The sequence below is a fragment of the Amblyomma maculatum genome, chromosome 10 (assembly GCF_055883805.1).
Source record: "Amblyomma maculatum isolate TAMU_Amacu chromosome 10, ASM5588380v1, whole genome shotgun sequence".
NCBI classification, from domain to species: Eukaryota; Metazoa; Arthropoda; class Arachnida; order Ixodida; family Ixodidae; genus Amblyomma; species Amblyomma maculatum.
In genome coordinates, this window is record NC_139353.1 from 62,949,559 (window position 1) to 62,972,647 (window position 23,089).

Consider the following 23,089-nt stretch of genomic DNA (forward strand, 5'->3'; position numbering starts at 1 on the left):
GCATTGCTTAGCTCTGATCCAAGCCGGCAACACGCCATCACGGCTTGGGCCAAGGAGGTCGTCGAGCGCCATCGAGCGATGACCACCCCTGGGGCGGCTTGAGGGGAAGCGAACTCCCACGAAGAAAGAACTTTCCCAATTCTCCTCAATAAAGTTTCGTCCTCCTCCTTAAGAAAACCGTACTTATAGGCAAGACCTTAATCGAATCTAAGGGCATAATAAAGATATTTCTTTATCTCTTAACCCTGAACTATTTCACTGAAAATGATGTTGTTTTACTTAATATGTAGAACTGATACAAACTGGATCCACGGATTTACTGTCGAGTCAAAAACAGAAATTGAAGAAGCAGGCGATTTAAAATAGGGCTAGGGAATGAGGGAAATGAAACTTTCGAAGTAAGAATCGCAATAAGGATGACACTGAGGAAAATGAATGAACGTGGATGAAAAGCCCATGCGATTCGATCAGCTAAGGTAGACCCAAGTTGAGTGCGCGGACGCAGAGAGTGACAGTTGTAAAGCTTGTAGTGAGAGCTTAGAGACAAGCCAAGGCTTTCCTTGTCCTTGCGCACAGTCTCATTGGCGACACCGACTTTGAAAAAAAAAGTAATATATACGCTCTAATTCGGCAGGAACGTGTCACGTCAACGAAGAGTTGGCCAAATTTCTCCCATTATTCGAGAACGAGAACACCGATTTTGCAGAACATGTAGAAGCCAAGGCACTGGTTCACAGAAAAAATAAAAGCACGCTTGTGGATATGATCAACATTGGCGATCTCATTTCAATTGGTAAAGATAAGCACTAATGTGTTCTCAGAGAAACTGGTAAAGAAGGATGGCGTGGCTATATAAGGAAACTCATAAAATACGTGCTTACAGGTTGGCCGAATCAGGACGCTGAGGGTGTTGTGGGGGGAAGCGAAGCATTGGCCTAGAGCGAAATAGCGACAGCGGCTGCGATAAAGGAGAAGAAAGCAAGCACCAAAGTTTTGCCGCCGAAAAGAGCAAAACGGCCAGCATACAAATAGCTGTCATTAAAAATGGAGGAAACTTATACCCACAAGAAAGCAAAATACGTGGCGTCCACAAAAGAAGATACGTGCTCGGAAGCAGAATAAGCGTGACAGTTGCTCAAACTGTAAGGAGGAGAGCAGGTCGTTAGACAATGCGATTAAGGGGAGCTCGCAAAGTTAATTATATGCAGGCAGGCGGAGCTGCAACACTATGTGCTATGAGAGTAACCGAAATATTAACGTTAATTTGCGTTAATTCAAAGGGAGCTAATCGCCACTACATGCACACGAGAATTCAAGGCATGGGTGCCGTCCATGAACTATTTGCAGGCTCCGTACATTTGCATATCACTAAGTCACGAACAGGATTTTACTTCGAACGTTGAGTCAGAACATCAGTTTTGTTCCAATGACGTTTCTGAGGCTTCAATTGCAGCAACGTCGGAACGTGTTCCTGCCGGAGTGATTTCAAGAGACCAATTTACTGTGTTTGATTTCGTTTAGGGGTTTAACGTCCAAAAGCGACTAAGGCTATGCGATGCCGTAGTAGAAGGTTCAGAAAATGTCAACCACTTGGGTTCCTTAACGGGCACTGACATCGCAAAGCACACGGGCGCCTTGCTTTTCGCCTGCATCTAATAGCGGCCGCCGCTGCCAAGATTTGATCACGTATCCTTGGACACAGTATCGTGACCCTAACCACTGCAATACCGTGTTGGGGTGAATTACTTCGTATTGCCTACTTTCCATGTGTTGTGCTACTTCGTGATTCCACTTAGAGCCCCAATGGTAAAAGGTTTCTCTGCCACCTGCGCTTCGATAGTAGAGGCGCACAATTATTAATAGTGAAGTAGTTAGACAGATTATGCTGCTGTTAGAGACTGGTGTGCTAAGGGGTGGCAGATGGAACTTGCTCGGGTTGGGTTTAACATGAGGTCGGTCGGTTCTGGGCAAGATGCGAAAGATGTTCAGAAGAACCGAAGAAGGTTGGCCGAGAAAACTGGATGCCGAGGAAAGGCAGTGATTCTGCCCAGACGAGTGGAACCTGTTTATGGAAAATAACTTGAAGTCGCCTGTGGCTGAACACCGGACGAAAGTTCAGGGCCGCCTGGCGTACCAGTGCGTCAGGCATCCGTGTCGAATGGAAGCAGTTCGCCTCCCTGGCGAATTGTCGGAAGGGGAGGCGCTGTTGGTCCACAGTACCAATTTCGGTTGCGTCTTATCGTGACCAGCACCGCAAGAAGAAACTTTAGCGCGCAGCTTAATCCCTACCTGTCTCTGCGTCCCTGTTGAATCATCTAAGTGGCGCCAATCAACCTGTGGGAGGCTGCTGACCTATCTCCAACCGCCCTTATAGGTTGCGAGCATCGGGCGGTTGAACCTCGCGTCCATCCATCGACTTCGAATCGGGATCAGGGATGTCTTCTTATTGGACGTGTCCAACTTCTGACTAATACAGCGAATACAGGGGCTGTTAATTTAGGTACACACCAAATGGAAGTTTCAAGTCTCCTCTGACCTATTCGCTGCAGCGCTCAGCTCTTGGCTGCTGTGGCAGCAGTCAGATGTAAAACCAGCATCTCTGTGAACCATCCGCACGATTCCGAGCACAAAAAGGGGGTTTGGAACAATCATCGCTGTTGCCGTATTCAGAGTAGTATTTGCTAGATACTCTTCATCTAGCTAAGTTGGTATGATTTATTTGTTTTCTTCCGTTTGTCTTATTCATTTTGATTGACAGGAAAGACGCTCGATTTTGCAAGCATCGCGAGGAGTGTTCGCGCGCTCGCGTCTTCTTAGAATTGCCGAACTGCGCTTGTGTGTGATATATTGCCTGCCAGGATAGCTCTACCTCTACCGACACTCCCTAGCAGTCTGAAGTGTCATACCATCATCTCTGTGAACCATCGATACAACTCTGATCACAAACAAGGGATTCGAACAACCTTCATGGATGCTGTATCCAGATTAGCATATGCCTGATAATCTTCATCAAGCTTAGTAGGCCTGATGTATTTTTTCTCTTTCGTCGGTTTTACCTCGTTTTGATTGTGAGAACAGGCTTGGTTTTCTAAGCTCAGCGAGGAACTTTCGCGGGCTCGCGTCTTCTTAAGATTCGTAATGCAGAGTTGTTGTGTGTGATATACTGCTTGCAGGACAGCTTTGAAGCGCACTCGGTGTGGAGTATTGTGCTCGGCGAGCGTACTGCATTCACTTTGCGTTGTCTGTACCAAACCACGCAGGCAACAAAGAAAAAAGCGAGGTACCTTTGTTCACGACACTGAACAGGCTACAAGATTTTCACTCGTCGCCCTCTCATCCTTACGGCCCGAAAAGAAGGTGACATCGTAATACCCACATATCTGCCTTTATTCAGCACAAAGAGGCCGCAGCCGCGTCGTGCGCTTTAGCCGTCAGCTTCTTTTTTCCTTCTCCACTCCCCCGCCTAGCACGCACTTTCAGGTGACGGTGAGTGCTTGGCCGAATCGGAGGCTCTGTCATTTCACGGTGACGTCTGAGCTTCGGTTTCCAGCCGAGATGGAATGCCTGTCTATGGCAATACTCAGACTATAATTTTGGGCCCTTCAGCGTGTGCGTCCACGAGGCTGCGGAAATAAGCAACGCTAAACGTGGCGTGGCTTTGACATATCGATATCCCAGACATACGTGAATGACCGCCATTGCTCCAGGCGCAACTGGAATACCTGTGGGATTTCGGTGAACAGGTGCACGGAGCTTTCGCATGCTGCGATGTCGGTGTTGTCGAAGCAACAGTGTGCCTCAGCTTATAATCAGGCGCGAGTAAAGCTGGCAAGAAGAAACAATGCCGAGGGATATTTCTTCCAACTTGGATTTGGCCATTTCCTCCACGCTATTATTGATTTCTACTGAACAATTTTAATTTTCTGTTTCCGTTAAGAAATAGAGACATTTTGGCTCATTATTTATACAAAATGTTTTCTTGTAGTGTTATATTGTTAGATGCCGGGAGAAGAAGAAGAGTGACACAGTGTGAAAGAAAGGTATAGAAGGGCTAGATTGTTGAGGTACAAATAGGGACATTTTGACTCATTATTTTTACAAAAAGTTTTTTTTTGTAGTATTAGATTGTTAGAGACCGTGTGAAGAAGACGAATGACACAGTGTGGAAGAAGGATGAAGAAGGGTTGGTGTGTTGAGGTGCCGCCTAGCTCCTGTACGTCGACCCTTTCACCAACTGACATTACTTACGTTTCGGGGAAACGCCTGTAGCTTTGCAGTGTGTACTTATGCTCAGTGCTCCGTGTCTGAGAAGCTTTCTTCAATGTGAAAGCAGTGCATGACACTGATCACTCTGAAATTTTTGCTAGCTGATTTTCATTGAGAGGAATATTGAAACTGTGTTTGAAGTTGATTAATTTGCAGTGGTCATGCTAACTCAACTGGAAACTTCAGAACCGTTTAACACACCACAGTGAGCTTTACATTAAACGCGCGCCGCTGGAGGTTGAATTAGATGGAACCGCGCGAATGATAATCACGCACATGCTAATTACCCACAAGAGACTATTGGTTGGAACAAAAATGTGTAGACAAGGCCATTTTTTTCGCCGCCACGCCTTCCAATTCCAAGCTTCGACTTTTTCTCATGCAATAGCAAAGCAAGCGGCTACCGGCGTTTCACCGCGCAGTAAAGTCATGATTTGGTAGATGCAACCATGTTTGTTGAAAATATATTTCTGTTTGTTTTGCTGGCTCGAATGAGACACAAGCAAGAGCTTATCATTGGACTGAGAGGCTTGTGATAATGCACGTAAAGAAAATTAAGATTTCTTGAGAACCAGTCACTTCCTCGTGACCCCCAACATTACGCCGCGAATAGGAGAAAGCTTCGGCTATCGCATGAAATCTGGTACGTGAGTTCCTGAATGATATCTCTTCGTGCGTTGTCAGTGCCGTTAGTCCACTCAGAGCAACAAGAGACGTTTGTTTTCAATGCAGGGTCCCCAAATAAAAGGCGAGCCTTTTACTGCCGTCGCAGAGTTCGCGCTTCCTAACTCAACCGACATTCAGGCTTGACAAGGAGGTTCAAAGGTAAGCTAGCCTTGTTGTATTTAAATACCTGGGCGAAGTCAACTTTGTTTACAAAGAGAAGACGGTAAGCTTGTGTTCTCATTTTTCTGTTAAACATTAACCAACTGGCATTGTTTTCGTAGTTTTTTTGCGCAAATGAAGCTCTTAACAGCTTTGAGATGGTAAAATGATCCTTGCTGTAACTGTCATTCAATGCGATCATGAAGATCCAAGCAAAAGCATCCTTTTTCGACGACATTTAGCTGCAAATGTTGAGGCAGATGCATTGATTAACAGTATAGAATTTGTGCGGTTACAAAAGTCATATTTTGTGGCATGTCAGACTACCAAGTCTGCAAAGCGGAGTTTAATTTGCGGCACCTGACTATACTAAACATAGATCAATGGCCAGGCGTGTGATCCAGTTGCTATGACGCTCGACTTCTGCGTCCAAGGATGCGGAATCGAATCCCGGCCGCGGCGGCTGCTTTTCGATGCAGGTGAAAAGCAGGGCGCCCGTGTGCTGTGCGATGTATATTCCCGTTCAATTAATCCCGACGGCGGAATTATCCGGAGGCCTTCACTGCAGCATGTCTCATTGCTGGAATCGCTTTGGTAGTTTAAGCCCAATAAACCAAACCAAACCTAAATATGAAACGGTTAGTGACGGCTATGCTTTCCGTGTGTTCTTTAACAAATTCCTTGCTTTCGTAGTGCCTTTTCTCAGTTTTCTTTAGAGGTTCTCAGTTTCATTTAGAGGTTCTCAGTTTCATTTAGAGGTTCTCAGTTTCATTTAGAGGTTCTCAGTTTCATTTAGAGGTTCTCAGTTTCATTTAGAGGTTCTCAGTTTCATTTAGAGGTTCTCAGTTTCATTTAGATGTTCTCAGTTTCATTTAGAGGTTCTCAGTTTCATTTAGAGGTTCTCAGTTTCATTTAGAGGTCCTCAGTTTCATTTAGAGGTTCTCAGTTTCATTTAGAGGTTCTCAGTTTCATTTAGAGGTTCTCAGTTTCATTTAGAGGTTCTCAGTTCCATTTAGAGGTTCTCAGTTTCATTTAGAGGTTCTCAGTTTCATTTAGAGGTCCTCAGTTTCATTTAGAGGTTCTCAGTTTCATTTAGAGGTTCTCAGTTTCATTTAGAGGTCCTCAGTTTCATTTAGAGGTCCTCAGTTTCATTTAGAGGTCCTCAGTTTCATTTAGAGGTCCTCAGTTTCATTTAGAGGTTCTCAGTTTCATTTAGAGGTCCTCAGTTTCATTTAGAGGTTCTCAGTTTCATTTAGAGGTTCTCAGTTTCATTTAGAGGTTCTCAGTTTCATTTAGAGGTCCTCAGTTTCATTTAGATGTTCTCAGTTTCATTTAGAGGTTCTCAGTTTCATTTAGAGGTTCTCAGTTTCATTTAGAGGTTCTCAGTTTCATTTAGAGGTCCTCAGTTTCATTTAGAGGTCCTCAGTTTCATTTAGAGGTTCTCAGTTTCATTTAGAGGTTCTCAGTTTCATTTAGAGGTTCTCAGTTTCATTTAGAGGTTCTCAGTTTCATTTAGATGTTCTCAGTTTCATTTAGAGGTTCTCAGTTTCATTTAGAGGTTCTCAGTTTCATTTAGAGGTTCTCAGTTTCATTTAGAGGTCCTCAGTTTCATTTAGAGGTCCTCAGTTTCATTTAGAGGTTCTCAGTTTCATTTAGAGGTTCTCAGTTTCATTTAGAGGTTCTCAGTTTCATTTAGAGGTTCTCAGTTTCATTTAGAGGTTTTCGGAGACGCGAGTGTAAAAGCACATGCCTCTGCTTATTTTTTTTTTTTTTCAGGCGTTCACAATGAAGGGACTGTACATCTGTCTAGTACTCTTGCTTCTCGGCACGCTCGGAACGGCTGCTTCAGGTAGGTTTTCACGCATTTAAGGATCACGTTTCAGTGCATTTTATGAGTAACAGAACGAACTAGTCCTTCAATACGCACGTGCTTACTTCGCAGCTTGAACCACTTTTTCATGCTACTATCAAGAAGCTATAGATGCATTTTGTAAAGCGTTATACTGCGGCATACCTGGCTGCCTATTGAGGACGCAGTGTTGCGTCTTTCCTCGTAACGTTTTCGTGCACGTCGTAGAAGCCGTCGGGGTTAAAGTTCACTGGAGGACATCAGCTACGGCAAGACTCTATGCTTGCGTGACAAGAAGGAACGATGAATGTGATATAGTTTGCTTTTAATGGCAACCACAATCGTTAGCAATGAACTAGAGAAAACACTCAACACCTCCATGGGAACAAGAAAAATATGACCATAATGTAAGCTATGATGCAAAAGTAGTAGGTATGATAGAAACGTTATAGAATGTTTAAATAAAGGTGACGTTTATAATATGGTCACTGTGCAAAGACACCCGCGACAAGTGCAATATACGTCTCTTAGATGACGCTACTGCATTCTTCAGCAGTGATCCAAACAGACTTAATAACGTAAATCTAAGCGTCCCATAATTTGAATAAATTTGAATGAGCGCTTTCAAATTGCCAAGTTAATGACGGTTCTTTCTCGTGGATCAGGACCGGAGCGGGTGCAAATGTGATAAACTCGGTGTTCCGGGTAAAGAACGAAAACACATCTTATTTATCGCGAATCGTTCTCAGACACTGAAAATATGTCTTTGACGATGCGTAGCGTCCCAACCTTTTCGCTTTGAAGTATTCTGTTTCGTTCCATCTTATATTCTACCATGCTCTAGCTGTACTGAAGGATCAGCATGTTTATGTTCGTTTGTTTGTTGTTTTTGTGAGTATGTACTGGTAGTTATCGCATTTCGATCTCATACCAAAACCCTTATAAAATAGATCTTTGAGGGTAACAAATCTTTCTTAGCCTTAAGAAGAGCTACGAAGCTGTGTTCATTCATATTTACTTTTACTGAATGTTCTCTCTTTCTACCGTCCTCTGCAGTTTCGGACGACAACCCCTGTGCGTCGATGCTCAACCAAGAATGTCCTCGGCTGCACGTTCTTGTCTGCCACACTGTTGGAAACTCGTGCGAGTGCCAATGCAGTGAGTGTTGTTTCTATTTCAGGAGGATAGCAATGAAATAATTAATGTTAGGATAATTAATGTTAGCATAATTAATGTTAGGATGAGAATGATAGTGCCCGCAGTTCAGCATAATGTCTGGGTTCAGTTTAACCCACGCACTTTCTCAGCAACTGCGCCAACGATCTTGAACGCTCGCTTCCATTTCGGCGACCTTGCTGAGCAACCTCGCTGGGAAGCTTATTTCTATAGGCTTTGCTGAAACTGAAATATTTTTTTTTTCACTCTGCAGCGTAATGCTGCGAAGCCACACTTTGCCCTGCATGCCTTCCCTCCAAATGCGGTTTTAGCCGGCGCAAATAGGCCACTCATGCCGACAAAATTTATGTAAATGCAATTATTCATAAGTATCAGAAAATGAGCATAAGAGTACCTGCCACAGCCTGTCGGACGCTTCCCTTAAAAGACAAATCCGAAACCGTAAGCCTGAAATCTAACCGAACTACAACAATTCTCGTTCAATTGACTGCCAGAGGAAGCGTTTCTGTGGAGGTGATTGGACAGTAACCATATTTGTTCGCCATCATTATAAGCCTGTATGATTGCTTCTTTAATAAGGTTGTCCTCCCAGTTCATAACTCACTTCAGGTGCTGAGAGAAGCATACATATTCCAACTCTGTGCCACTGCGCCTCCAAATGACTGGACTGCTGATCGGGCCAGTAGCCTCAAATACTGTAGAAATAAGCGAAGTGAAACTGCAGGTTTGACATCGATGCCTGAACATTGAAAAAAGTAGCCTAAAGAGTTAAAATGGAAATCTTCTTTTTTAAGATTGATATTTTGGCACATTAGAGGAAGTACCGAAAAAATGCATATCTGCTGACAAACTTTTTTCATCAGCATCATTTTGTAGATCTGGCATAATTGACCACACCTGCCTCAACCTATTTAAGCATTGTCTTACTTCTAGTCTAGACGATTTTACCTCGCGTATACGATGGCAGCTTGTTTCTCGCCAAGTATGCTTTCTCCTAAATCAAGACACTGACAGATCGTTTCTATCGTTTCTCACTTCGCAGATTACATGCCAAACAGCGAGTATGGCTCGGGAGGTTCGGCTTCAGGAGTTCCAGACAACGAAGACGAATAATAGCTCGTCTGAGGCACAACACCAATAAACGTTTCTCTGCTTACTTTTGTTCGGCTGTGTCAATAACTTAGAATTATCTGCAGCACTCATTTCAGCGATACTTCGGACAAAGATTATTTAAATATTCTTTTTTCTTTTAATACATTCACTTATGTGCGCGCTTTGAAGACACTGCTAACACTTTATGGTGCCTGGTTCGACTGCAGCGTCACTCTTCGCCAAACGCTCCGGAGTACTTATACTTAAGCTGGTTCTAGTAACGTTGGTTCGAACAGTGGGTGGCAGCACTGACTAGCAGTATTGCAGGTCAGCTCAAGCACATCGACAATGTTAAAATGGCAATGGCAGCAACCGGATTTCTGAAATAATACCGCCCGCACACTCTTAATGTCAATGTTCGGTTGAATGTTTTCTATATATCAATCAACCGATCATTCGTGCTCATCCCCTCTGTGATGTTTGTGGCAGGACACAACAAGCAATGAAGGAGTCGAGCTCAGTTCCAGCCCCATTGTCGTGGCGAATGAAGAAGCTGTGAAGGCTGGCCGTAGTAAAGAATGAGAACTGATCAAAAAGTGTGGACTATAATAGCGGGGATATAGAGCACAAGTATTTTGGTTAAATACGACCTAGGTACTCTACCACGTCGGGTGTCCCTCAGATTTTCGTTCGGCGCACGGTTTTGAAGGGGAAGATTCAAAAAAAGATCACTGAGATCGGGCCTTAGGGAACCTTTTGGTACCGCAAAATAAAATTGTGAGACCACAAAACGCAACTTAAGAACAAAATTATAGATATCTTGTGCAACGGCTAGCGCAGCTATATTATTTGGCCTGGTGTGGGATGACAACTCCGCCCCAGAAACATTTTTTATTCCTTTAAATGTTGGAAGCTTCAGGCGCTCAAACAACAGTTTTATTGAGACCGGAAGCATGAGTGCTGGCACAATAAGAATAACGGTTTTAAAACATTGCTAGTTAAAATCAGCAACATCATCATTATCAGCCGGATTATGCCTATCTGCAGGGCGTGCATCTCCCATATTATTCCAACTAACCGACTCCTGAGCCAGCGGCACCCAATTCACGCCTGCGAACTTAACCTCATTTGTCCAACCCTGTTCTGTCACTCCTGGTACGCTTTCCTTCCCTTGCAATCCTTAATCGGTTATCCTCTCTTCACACTACATGTACTACCAGTGCCGATCTGTACGTTTTTATTCGAATGTCCCTAACTGGCCTTATTTAGGCGATCCACGCTACCCCCTTCCTATATATTAACTTTACCCCCTACAGTTTTCCCTTCCACAGCTCTCTGCGTTGTCCTCAACTTAAGTAGAACCATTTTTGGTAGTCTTCAATTTCACCTGATTAAAAAAGATATCCACGTGTCGATGGCTTTGCACAAACAGATTAGGGGTGCCACCGAATGCAGGTGAACCCCTCCGGAAACACACTCCCTCGCCAGAGCAGAATTTGGCCACCTAGGTATGGTAATTAGCCGCAATCTTATATGAATACTCCTACAAACCCTTGGTCTTCAGTCTCCAAATGTTTGCTTTTGACGCTATATATTCAGTAAGAGCCTGTGTAAAATCATCTCCGCACTGTTTCAAACACGAATGCTTAGCTACATTTTATGCCTCTCTCATTAAAAATAAAGCGTCTGCTTGCCACTGAGCCTATAAAGGCTCCTCAAACCTGTTTATAAGCAGTCGTTAGGAAAACCATCGAACTTAAAGAAAGGTTTTCCTGACGATGTCAAATATGATTGCCAGATTGGTAAGGAAGTGATAGAGCGAGCAGGCCTAAAGTAGCTAAATCAGCACTATTGCTTCGTTTTCAATGAGCAAATGGAGTATCGCCTCTCGCATATTCTCGAAGCCGTTTTGGTGAAATACCCGAAGCTGGACTTTCATAAATGAAAAACGAGCATTTTCAGAGTCAAAAATCTGCAGGGCAAAATCACGTTTTTTTTTGTTGCTTCAGAATACTTGGCAGACAGCGCTTGAATACAATATGTTTTTCAAAGTTGAATCGCTGGCATTTACGCAAAAAATTTCCAGTTATCTTCCTTTCTTTGAGGCTGGTCTGCGACAAAATCCCGGAAATAGCCGGTAAAGGCAACGACGACCCTATATGCTATCCTTAGTAATTAACCTCCATTGTTCAGAGATTGATGCAGTAGCCATGTTTCGATTCACTGATCTCCCTGTCTTCTCTCTTTTCCCATTTCTTTGCCAAAAAGCTCAGAATTTTGCAACTTACAATGTTGCACACTTTTGGTTTTTGGTGCCGAAAACATGAAGACGCGCAATGCACCAACAATTAAGTGCGGACATATGTTACTGCTATAGTGATAACAGCCTCATTTTGCAGGAAGTCTTACGTTGTCGGCGGGTGTGGGCTTTGTAGTTTAAGCGAAACATCACGGGCACAGCTCTGGCAGCTGGCGGCTGACATGCAACATGGCTGAACACTCATTCATTGATGGATTCTGTAAGGTAACGAGGCCACATAATATCGCAAAGTGGAGAGCATCTGCCAACTCAGACTCCCTCATTTGAGTTGGCAGTGTTGGTTACAAGTCAACACTCAAATTCTGACCGATGCCGAATCAAGTACACCATTCCTAAGCCATGCAGGCTTTTTCGTGCGCACTGGATATAGCGCGGCCTTATATCACTGTCGGATTGGCTCTGCTCTAGACTGGTCCCTGGATAACGTGTTATTTTATGACTTCACGTCAGTACAAATGTGTGATATTTCGCCACATATTAAAGGAGTGGTCATTCAAAGAGTATAGACTTTAACTAAAAAAAAAAAAAACATATCAGCGTAGCGAAAATTCTTTAAAACCTTAAAATCAAATAGATTGGTGGCAATCAACCTGAAACATTGTGCTAAACAGAGGTCGCTAAGGAGGAGCGCTAAGAAGCACGCTATGCAGACGCTCTGTTTCTTTAAATAAACACCGTTCCGCTCAGCGTAGGCCGCACTCAAATAAACATTCCTATGTTCTATGAAAACTACCTGCGATACCTCAGCAGCATTTTAAAAAGCTGCAAAGCCAAAAAAATCAATGTTGTCTTCCACAGAAGCAAGTAGCTGATCAAGGGGGAAGGAATAATGTACAAAAATTAGCAAATTCCACCAACTAGCCCATGAATGTGCCTTGAAAATCACTGCCCCTGTTTTCTGGTAATCGAACATTTTTACCCGTGATATAAACAGTCCAATGGAAGCATTGTTTCTTTCGCGCGATTGTACAGTGAAAAGTGACGTATACAAAGTCATGTCTTAGTTATTTCAACTGATGGGTTAGTGCACCCTGAGTCACCGTAATATATTAAAGCATAACAATTTTGTTCGCTGCTAGCTTGCGCTGATTCCTCGAATGGCTAGGTTTCAGACACCGAAACAGGCCAGCATATAGGAGCAGAACAAAATAGGTTAGATGGTGGTGCGTGGTACAATTACAGTGAACCTATATTTTGTGTCACAATAAGTTCGCAGCATTGCGAAAAGCAAGGACGCTTGGCCTGTGCAGGAGTATTCACACAATGATAGGTTATCGGGCTCCTAAGGGCATCCATGCCTCAGTCCCTGCGCTCAATAATAGGTAATTGTGCTTGTACTGTCCCTCCCACCAATTCGAGGGGGCGAGAAGAGCGCAGGAGCATAATTACCTATTCTGGTACGCATGATCCTGATTGAACAAGGTCGCCACTGCCTTATGCAGTGCTGCAAATAGCTTCTGAGATGAAGTATGGTGGTCACTTATGCGCAACCATTGCAGCCATTTGCCCAAGCATTTAAACTGATATAACCAGTCTGAAACGAGCAGACTTGATTATAGGAGTCATAAAAGCAGAGCAGAATACATTATCTTTTACTAAACACCAACGCTGACTCTTCTTGATTTGACGAGAAAAAAAAAGCAAACAAAATAGCTCGATCTTTGATCGTTGTGACTCGAACGCGTTATTGGCTCCTATCTTCATTGCCTGTGCAGTTTCTCGTTCATTACCAATACCTTCAATTTGTTTTTGTTTTTTATCTCCGACATTCTTATTAGCATACAGTTCGAAGCTATACGTTAGGTACCTCACGGTTGTGTCACCAGCCGACATATTTATGAATCCCAATAAATCGAAACTGCATCTTCGTCTTCCCTTCTAAAACGACCATCTCTTAAGAAAAACAGCCGGCGGTAAGTGCAAAATGAGGCGTGGGAAGTTTCCAAGCGGTTTTTTAATTACAAACAGGCCTTCGAGTTACGGACGCACCTAATGAAGTTTAATTGCAAAAAAGGAAGGGCACATTGCTCTGCACTGTAAACAGGTGGTTGCTTTTGTGAGAATTCAAGAAATAGAAAAGAACATGGTGTTGTTGGAAGCATATATACTCTAGGTCAATGTGGATGGCGAGAAGTGTAAAACACTTCGGGACCAAGCAGCAACAAGGGAGGTTGTATATTCATCTTTATTAATTTTTCAACAAATAATCATACGGAAGAATATCCATAGATAAGCCAATTTGGCAAGGAACAGTGGGTTTCCCTTTCGGGAGATAAAGTGATCACTGAAGACGGTTTCAGTAAGCTTAAAAGTGAGGCACCCTTGCCGGTCTTATCGCTTTCCTGATACCTTAGAGAAGGCTTTAAAATACCAAGACAAATGTTTTTTTGGGCAGTCTGGAGTGCATGAGCCTCACACGATTTCAAACGCGGAAGCTCTCGCTTGTGGTTGATATTGCACCACAGCGTGAAACACAGCTTGAGAAACCAGCGTAGGAACGTTTCCCAAGCTGTGAGCCGACCTAACTTCGGATACAAACCACTCGCGTTACTTAAATCGAGCCGCCAGTTGGTCATTATAATAGACTGAACTACATCAGAGAGGAAACCGAACTTGTAGGCAAGAACTCAATCAAATCTGAGGTTATAATAAAGATATTTATATATCTCGTCACCTTCAACTATGTCGCAGAAAATGATGCTGTTTTAGTTATAATGTATAACTGACATGATCTGAATCTGAAGATCAACTGTCAAGTCTAGTGCATAAGTTGTAGAAGCAGGTGGATTTAAAATAGGGCTAGGGGATGAGGGAAATTAAACTTTCCAAGTCAGCATCGCAATAAAGGATGACATGGAGGAAAATGAATGGACGCAGATGAAAAGCCGATGCGATTCGATCAGCGAAGGTAGACCCATGATGATGTGTGTGGGCGCTGCAGAGAGTCACACTTATGAAGCTTACAGCGAGAGTTTAGAGACAAGCCAGGGCTTTTCGTGTCCTTGCGCACAGTCCCAATGGAGAAGCCGACATGGAAAAAGATGTCCGCTCGAATTCGGCAGGAACATGTCACGGCAACGAGGAGTTGACGACATGGTTCCCATTAGGTGAGAACACTGATTTTTCAGAACATGTAGAAACAAAGTCGCCGGATCACCGCAAAACAAAAGCACACTTGTGTGCACGATCGACTCTGGCGACCTCATTTTAATTGGTAAAGATAGGCACTAATTATGCAGTCAGAGACGCTGGGGAAGACGGCTGGCTTGAGTATGTTAGGCAGCTCATAAAATAAATGATCTTAGGTAGCTGTACAACATGAACTGGAGGGGTGGTCAGTCTGACATCTTCAAGTGGTGCAGCGCAACGGCACGAAGCCTAGACAAGAGAATGGGACAGACACAGCGCTGAACTCAGTTCGTAGGAATTTGCACATCATTGTGCCATGGCTGACGGAAGTCAGAAAGCCTCCAAACAACGCCAACACTTCAGGGGGAAGGATGTGCTCGGGAATGCAGAAACCCAGCATTCTTGAAAAGGGAGGAAACTGATACCCACAAAAAATGAAAAGAAACGCCGTCCACAAAAGAATATGCGTGCTCGCGGAAACTGTACGGAGAAGAGCAGGTCGTTTACAAAGCGATTAAAGCGAGTTCATGTGTTTCATTACAAACTCAATAGAAAGCTATTTAAAAGCAGACAGGCTGAGCTGCAACGCAATGGGCCATGCAGAAGCCGTGCCATTACAGTTAATTTGTCGTTAATTAAAAGGGTGTTAAACGCCGCTATTGGACACGCGAATTCAAAGCAGAGATGCTGTCCATGAACTATTTGCAGGCTCTGTCCAGTTGCATATGATTAAGTCACTAAAAGGATTTTGTATACGTTGGGGAGAAAGATCAATTTTGATCCAATGAGTTTTCTGGGGCTTCCATGGCAGGCACATCGAAACGTATTCCTGCCGGAGTGATTTCAAGAGACGGAACTACTTTGTATGATTTCGTTTAAGGGCTTTAACTTCCGAAAGCAACTCAGGCTATGAGAGACACCGTAGTGGTGGGCTCGGAAAATTTCGACCACCTGGGTTCCTTAATGTGCACTGACATCGCGAAGCCTACGGGCACCTTGCTTTTCGCCTCCATCTAAAAGCGGCTGCCGCTGCCGGGAATCGATCGCGCATCCTTGGGCACAGTATTCGAACACATGAACCACTGCAGTACCGCGGTGGGGCGAATTACTTCGTATTTCCTTGATTACATGCGTTGTGTTACTAACATGATTCCACTTTGAGCCTCAGTGGTAAAAGGCTTCTCTGCCAAATGCACCTCGATACGCAGAAGCACACAATTTTTAATAGTGAAGTACTTAGACAGATTACGCTGCTGCTTTAGACTGGTGTGCTAAGGGGTGGCAGATGGCACTTGCTCGTGTTGGGTATTACGTGCAGTCGGTCGGCTCTGGGCAAGATGTGAACAATGTTTCGAAAAACCGAGGAATGGTGGTCTTGACATCTGCGTTGAGGCAAGGCGGTGAACCTGACCTAACCAGTGGCACTTGTTTGCGCAAAAGAACGTGAAGTCACCTGTGTCTGAACACCGGGCGACAACTCAGGGGCGCCTGACGTACTAGTCCGCCAGACATCCGAGTCAAGTGGAAGCAGCTCGCCTCTCTGGTGAATTGTCTGGAGGGGGAGGCGCTGTTATTTCGTAGTAAGGATTTCGGTTGCAACTTATCAAGCCCAGCACCGCACGAAGAAACCATAGTGCGCAATGAAATCCCGACCTGTCACAGCGTCCCTGTTGAATCATCTGTCTAGCGCCACTCAACCTGTGCCGGCCTGTTCACCAGCCCTTAATAATAGGTCGCGAGCATCGGGCGGTTGAACTTTGCGTCCACCCGTTGACTTCAAACTGTGGTGAGCGGTGTCTTCTGATTGGACGATTACAACTGCTGTCTCCTGCAACGAATACCGGGGCTGTTAATTTAAGCAGATAGTAGACAAATGCTTCAACTCTCCACCTGATTGTCCGCTTCAGCGCTCAGCTCTGGGCGGATGTGGAAGTAGTCTGAAATGTCAAACAGGCATTTCAGTGACTAATCGAAACAACCCTGATTTCAATAAAAGGGTTCGAACAACAATCAGCGATGCCGTACACAGATTAGTATTTGCAAGATAATCTTCATCAAGCTAAGAAGTCCGATTAATTCTTTTTTTCTGATTCGTTGCCTTCACTCGTTTTGATCGGGAGGACAGACTCTCGGTTTTCCAGTCTGAGCAAGGAGCCTTCGCGTGCTCGCGTCTTCTTAAGATTCGCAATACCGAGCCATTGTTGTGTGTGGTATACTGGTTGTCAGGGTAACTATGCCGCGCACTAGGTTGTGGAGTATTGTGCTCGGCGCAAAGACTGCATTCACTTCGGGTTCTCTGCTTCTCTCAAAGGAAGTACCTTTGAAAGACAAACAGAACCACCTATGCAGGCTGCGAGGTTCGAAACTGGGTTTGGGATCACTGCGGAGGAGGGACGCGCAGCGGGGTTTACGGAGCCTCTCCCAAACGCACACCCCTAGAAAAGCCGAGCCTCACGCCGGCTACAACATTTCCCTTCATAGCCCTGTCATCATTACGGCCCGAAAAGAACACGAGATCGAAAGAGGCACAGAGCTGCCTTTATTCAGCTCAAAGAGGCCGCACCCGCGTCGTGCACTTTGTTGTCATCTTCCTTTCTTTCCTCTTCACTCCCTCAGCCAAGCACACACTGTCAGGTGATTGTCAGTCCTTGCCGACTCGGAGGCTCTGTTATCTCGTGGTGACATCTGATCTTCGGTTTGCTAGCCAATACTCTCTCGAAGAGCTCACGGCCCCAAAGAAGGATTTGCCGGAGTGTTTGCCAGCCGCTCTCCGCACTACCCGGCAGTGACAGATCAGACTATGCTTTCGGGTCCTGCTGCGTATGAGTTAACGAGGCGGCAGGCCGAAGCGACGCTAAACGCCGTGTGCCATTGACATATCGATACGCCTGCGAGACGCGAAAGGTGGCGTTGCCAGTGAATGACCGCCATCGCTCCAGGCGCCACTGCAATTCTTGCGGGATTTTGGAGAACAGGAGCACAGAGACTTCACAAGCTGAGATTTCAATATTGTCGAAGCAACCCTGTGCCTAACCTCACAATCAGCGCTTGCAAAGCTGGCAAGAAAATACAATACTGAGGGATATTTCTTCCATCTCGGTGTTGGCGATTTCTTGCAGGCTATTGGTGATTTTTACAGAAAACTGTCAACCCAAGCCTTTTTAATGGACTGTTTCGGTCGAGAAAGAGAGTCATTTGGACTCATTATTTATACAAAATGTCTTCTTGTAGTATTATATTTTTTAGACACCGTGTGAAGAAGACGAGTGACATAGTGTGGTAGAAAGAGCAAGGAGGGTTGGTGTTTTAAGGTGCCACCTTTCTCCTGTGCGCCGAACCTTTGACCGAGGGACATTACATTTCATGGTAACGCCTGGAGCGTTGCAGTATCCACCTTTGCCCAGTGCCGCTTGTCTGGAAAGCTTTCGTGAATGTGAAACAAGTGCAAGAAGCTAATCACTCTGAACTTTCCGATAGATGATTTTCAACGAGAAGAATATTGAAACCTTGTCTGAAGTTGACTGTTTTACTGTGGTTCTCATGCTAAAGCAACAGAAAATTTCGGAACCGTTAACCACACCTAAGAGCGCAATGCGACAACAGCGCGTTTTAAGTTAAATCCGCACCGCCGGAGGTTGATATAGACATGAACGCGCGAATGATATCAAAGAGATGCTAATTAATCACAAGGGACTATTGGTTGGAGAAAATGTGTAGACAAGATAGTTTTCTTACGCAACGAGCATATAGGCTTAATAACTCTCCACCGTGCATTCCAATCCCAAGCTTCGCTTTTTCTCACGCAATAGACAGGCAAGCGATTGCCTTCGCATCACAGCGGATTAAATACCCTGTCTCGGCACAGTGCAACCATTTTTTTTAAATATATTTGTGTTAGTTTTTCTGGCACTAGACAGACACACAAGCATGATCTTATCATTGGACGGATTGCCTTGTGATAATGCGCTAAAAGAAAATCAGCATTTCTTGACAACCAGTCACTTCCTCATCCAGGCAACCTTATGCAAACCGCGAACTAGAGAAGGTTTCGGTTATCGCGGGAAACCTGGTGCGTTAGTTCCTCAATGATATTTCCTCGTGCGCTGTCAATGCAGTTTAGTCCACTCAGAGCAACAAGAGACGTTTAGTTTCGGAACAGGGCCCCCAGATAAAAGGCGACCCTTTTACTGCCGTCGCAGAGTTCGCGCTACCAAAGTGCACCGACACTCAGACTCGACAAGGAGGCTCAAAGGTAGGATTGTTTTGTTGCCTTTAAATACCTGCGCGAAGCATTCGTCCACTTTATTCACAAAAGTGATAGCCTACAAGCTTGTTTTTCTATTTTCTCTTAAGCGCAAACCAAACTCACGTTTTGTATGCTGCTTTTTGCGCGCATGAAGCTCTTAACAAATAGCAGCTTTGAGATGGCAAAATAATCATCACTGTAGCTGAGATCTTGATGATCCAAGAAAAAGCATCCTTCTTCGACGTCATTTAGCTCCAAATATTGAGGGAAATTCACAGAGTTGTGAGTATAGGATTTGTGGGATTCCAAAATTAATATTTTGTGGCATGCCAGACTGCCAAGTCCCCAAAGAGGAGTTTAATTTGCAGCACCTGACTATACTAAATATAAAATAATGCCTAGCCATGTGATGCAGTTGCTATGACGGTCGACTTCAGCACCCAACGATGCGGGATCGAATCCCGGCCGCGGCGGCTACTTTTCGATGGAGGTGAAAAGCAAGGCGTCCGTGTGCTGTGTCATATTAGTGTACGTCCATGAACCCCAGGTGGTGGACTTTTGCAGAACCCTGCAGCTTCTCGCTTCGCCGGACTCGCTTTGGGACTTTAAGCTCTGTAAAGAAAACCAAACCTAAATATTCAACAGTTATTGGCGGCCATGCTTTCCTTGTGTCCTCTAACCAATTTCTTGGAATCATAGCGCCTTTTCTCAGTTTGCTGTCGAGACGTTTGTTGACGCGAGTCTCACAGCGCTCGACTGTTTTTTTTTCCAGCAGTTCACTATGAAGGGACTGTACATTTGTCTAGGGCTCCTGCTGCTCGGCACGCTCGCGACGGCTGCTTCAGGTAAGCTTTCTCATACTTAAGGAACACCCGCTAGTGCCTTTTATAAGTTACAGATTTCACTAGTCTTTTAATACGTACATGTTTACTTTGCGGTTTGATCTACGTCTTTATGCTAATGTTTACTGACGCCACAAAGCTACAGTTAAAATTCGTAAAGCGTTTTACTGCGGCACCCCAGCTCCCTACTGAGAGCGCGGTGTTGCGTATTCCCTCGTAACGTTTTCGTACACGCCATAGAAGGCGTTGAGGTTAAAGCGAACAGGAGGTCACCAACCAAAGCCAGACACGTAAAGTTGGCGTGAGAAACATATATGGAGAATTCGAGACACAAATATATATATTTTGCCGCGTGCCTCTGTGTACAGAGGACAAAGAGGACGAAAACTGAATGTAGTGCGTGGAACTGTTCCGAACAGCGATCGCTGCCCTGTACTCGTTACATTTTCTGGTGGTGGTGCTGGGTGCATCTATGAAAGCCTAAATTGTGAAATCAGAATAGCAATTTCACTGAAAACTTCCAGTGAGTCGAATATTGTAACTTCGATTTTGCTTTAAATGGAGAACACAATCGTTGGCAATGGACTCGAGACAACTTTGCACACCTCTATGATAGCAAGACGAAAATTATGACCCTTATGCAAGCTATGATGTATAAGTTGTAGGTCTGATAGAAACGTAGTATAATGTTTAGTTAAAGGCGACATTTATAATAGGGTCACCTGGCTAAAACAATCGCGACACGAGCACTATACATCACTTAGTTTACGCTTGTGTATTCTTCAGTAGCCAGCCCAACAGACTTAGTACATGTAAATTCAAGTGTTCTATGATTGGAATAAATCTGAATGCCCGTTTTCAAAATGCGGAGTTAATGAAGTCAGTGCAGAGATTATAAATTTGGCATTCAGTGTAAACAACGCCATCCATCTTATTTACCGCAAATTTTACACTGCAATATTATCACCTTAACTATGTGTAGCTTCCCTACCCTATCTACGCCTTGAAATATTTTGTTTCAATCCATCTCGTATTTTGCCATGTTCTAGCTGTGCTGAAGGACAAGCATGCTTACGTTTGTTTGTTTGCTTCATTGTGAGAATATTTTCTGGTCGTTATTGCATTCAGATCTCGTACTAAATTACCTGATTAGATTTACGTGGATAACAAATATTTCCTAGCGTTAAGAAGAGGTACGAAACTGTGTTCATTCATATTTACTTTTACTGAATGTTTACTCTTTCTACCTTCCTCTACAGTTTCTGAAGACAACCCCTGCGCGTCGAGGCTCAACCAAGAATGTCCTCGCTTCCACGTTCTTGTCTGCCCCCGTGTTAGAAACTCGTGCGAGTGCCGATGCCTTGAGTGCTGTTCTGATTTCAAGAGGATAGAAATCAAATAATGCATGCCAAGGCGAAGACAAAGATGGCGCCCGCAGTCGTTAAGCTGAGCATAATGTCTGGGTTCAGTTTAACCAACGTAACATCTCAGCGATCGCGCCAACGGTCTTGAACGCTTGCTCCCATTTTGGCGACCTTGCTATGCAACCGCGTGCTAAAACCTATGCTTTACTGAAACTGAAATGCGTTTTCACCCTACACCGTCAGGCTGAGAAGCCACACTTTCCCCTGCATGCCTTTCCTCAAGATACGGTTTTGGCTGGCGCCTTCGGCCACTGATGCCGACAAAATGCATGGTAATTCAATTCTTAAGTATGAGGAAATGCGCGAAAGAGAAGCTGCCACATCCTGCTGGTCGTTTTCTTTAAATGGCATGGGCCAAAAACATCAACCTGAACTTTAATCGAACTGCACCCTGTTCTCTTTCAATTTAGCGCCAGGGAAAGCGTTTCGTGGAGGTGATATGGGTACTACGCCTACTCCTTTGTCATCATTATAAGCCAAGATGATTGCCTCTTCAATAAAGTTGTCCGCCCAGCTCATAGCTCATTTCAGAGGCTGAGAGAAGCACATATTGTTACGTGGTGGCATGACAAGCGATGGAACACGGCGACACAAAAGCAGCAGAACGACGTGATGACATCACGATGAAATATGCTTTAATGGCCAGCGGGCCTTGCGCGAGCGCTCCGCCCCGCACCACTGCCCGTTTCGTCATCTTCGTAGCAATATGTTCCGAGTCAGGGTTGCAGCGCCTCCGAAAGATCGGACTGCTTAACGTGCCGCTGGCCTGCATTACTGTAGAAATTAGGCATTGAAATTGCGGGTTAGACATCGATTCCTGAGCGTTGAAAAAAGTGGCTTTAATAATTGAAGTGGAAACATTCTTTTTAAGATATATATTTTGATACATTATTGGAAGCACTGAAAGAACATGCATAACCACTGTCAAACTGTTTTCATCAGCCTCATTTTGTAGACCTGACATAATTGACCTCACCTGCCGCAACCTATTTAAGCGCTGTCTCAGTTCCAGTCTATAGGTTTTAACTCTCGCATACTATGTCAGCTTGCAGCTGGCCAAGCATGTTTTCTTTTAAATCAAGACACTTACAGATCCTTTTTATAGTTCCTCACTTTGTAGATTACATGCCTAACAGCGAGGATGGCTGGGGACGTCTGGCTTCAGGATTTCCAGACAACGAAGAGGAAGAATAGCTCGTCTGATGCACGACACCAATAAACGTTTCTCTGCTTACTTTTGTTCGGCTGTGTCATTAACTTGGAATTATCTGCAGCACGTACTTCAGCGATACTTCAGACAAAGATTCTTTATATAATATTTTTCCTTTTAATACATTCACTTACGTTCGCGCTTTGAAGACACTGCTAACACATTATAACGATTCCACTCAAGTGTGCTGAATCAGGCGACAAAAAATTGTGATGGAGCAACCCATCTTAGAAATGTGTGTCGTTTTTTTTTAAGGCGCATCTGGCACTACTGAATGTATTAATTGTACATATACAACAGCAACCGGCTCTAAATTTCCGTAGAGGGAAACACTTTTATATTAATTGTCACACACATTTTTTTTATTGACGGGGGTGCTGAAACAATTCCTCTGAGTTTCTGTGCAGCAAACTTGAAGGACCGTATATTTTAAATATTCGAATTATTTTTTTCAAATAATATTTATTCAATTCTAACACCCATGTGTAGCCGAGGCATCTCTACTCTTGTGTTCTTAGCTTATGATCCCTAATTTTGTGATGTTATAATGAAATCAAAATATCAGTCGTACTGAAAAAGCAATGCTGTGTGTCTGCAGTATTGAAAATAGATTAATGAAGTTGGCCGCTAATAAAGGGCACAAAGCCGTATCTTCGTCAATCCAAGAAAAACAAATAACAGACAAAAATCGATCTTACACGGCAGACGGT

The 23,089-nt window shown here is 44.1% G+C and overlaps 2 long non-coding RNA genes across 3 annotated transcripts; both read left to right on the top strand.

Moving 5' to 3' along the window:
* The first annotated feature begins 4,973 nt into the window (after positions 1 to 4,973).
* Positions 4,974 to 22,395, top strand: LOC146176677 (uncharacterized). Of its 2 annotated transcripts, none has more exons than XR_014701198.1 (4): positions 4,974 to 5,091; positions 6,868 to 6,940; positions 7,997 to 8,098; positions 22,290 to 22,395. It is a non-coding gene; the product is annotated as an uncharacterized LOC146176677 (long non-coding RNA). The 2 variants fall into 2 exon arrangements; XR_014701199.1 differs by lacking the exon at positions 22,290 to 22,395 and adding an exon at positions 9,159 to 9,271.
* Positions 18,817 to 21,108, top strand: LOC146176678 (uncharacterized). The gene is made up of 3 exons (XR_014701197.1): positions 18,817 to 18,909; positions 19,676 to 19,748; positions 21,005 to 21,108. It is a non-coding gene; the product is annotated as an uncharacterized LOC146176678 (long non-coding RNA).
* Positions 22,396 to 23,089: the final 694 nt, after the last annotated feature.